Genomic DNA, 1067 nt, shown 5'->3' with positions numbered 1-1067 from the left:
GTATCTGTGAACTCCAGGAAGGCTAATGGTCGCTATGGCGTCAGCAGCAGGGTTTCCGTTCCTAATAAAAGAGGCTTCTCTCAGCCAATCGCATCGCAGGATAACTCTCTCGCTCACCTGCTTCGTCCAATCAGCTGTGAGGGTCTGTCTCACTAATGGACGGACAGCCTGGCTAATGAGAATGAAGAGCTGCTATCCTGTTTCCTGCTGCCTGTGGCTCGGAAAGGTCAGAGTGTGTGTGTGTGTGTGTGTGTGTGTGTGTGTGTGTGTGTGTGTGTGTGAGTGTGTGTGTGTGCTTGTACAGCTATCTTAGTGAGGACCAATTTGAGTTGTATACCTGAGAAGTGAGGACATTTTGGCCGGTCCTCACTTTCTCACACACTTTCAAAGGGCTGTTTGAAGGTCCAGACTTGGTTTTAAGGGTTAGGCTAGAATTGGGGTTAGGTTAGGGTTAGGCATTTAGCTGTGGGTTAGGGTTAGGTTAGGGTTAGGCATTTAGCTGTGGTGGGGCTATAGGGGCTAGGGAATGCACACACACATACATAACGCTACATACGTATGTATGTACGTACATGCATACATACATACAGTACATACATACATACGTTTCCCCCCTGAAAACAGTTTGGGAATCTAATACATCCATATACTGTATACCTGTATATTGAACAAAATTATAAATGCAGCACTTTTGTTTTTTCTCCCATTTTTCCTGCTTTAAGAACAAACAAATCTAAGACTACTGTGCAGTTAATTAATTATATAATATTATTATTAATTATTATAATTATAATTTTATAATTAATTATAAAATGTGCAGTTTGATCACACAACACAATGACACGGGTGTCACAAGTTGTGAGTTGGCATGCTGACTGCAGGAATGTCCACCAGAGCTGTTGCCCGTGAATTCAATGTTCATTTCACTACCATATACGCCACCTCCCAATGTGTGATGCTGCCATCAAATGGAACTTGTGAGAATGTGAGCCCCTTTAGGCCATGTTCACATTACAGGCAAATCTGATTTGCTGCTAAAGTCATTCATCATCATTATCTTGATTGGT

Source organism: Poromitra crassiceps (assembly GCF_964638095.1).
Source record: "Poromitra crassiceps genome assembly, chromosome: 27".
In the NCBI taxonomy this organism is placed as follows: domain Eukaryota; kingdom Metazoa; phylum Chordata; class Actinopteri; order Beryciformes; family Melamphaidae; genus Poromitra; species Poromitra crassiceps.
This window is presented reverse-complemented; position numbering follows the sequence as displayed.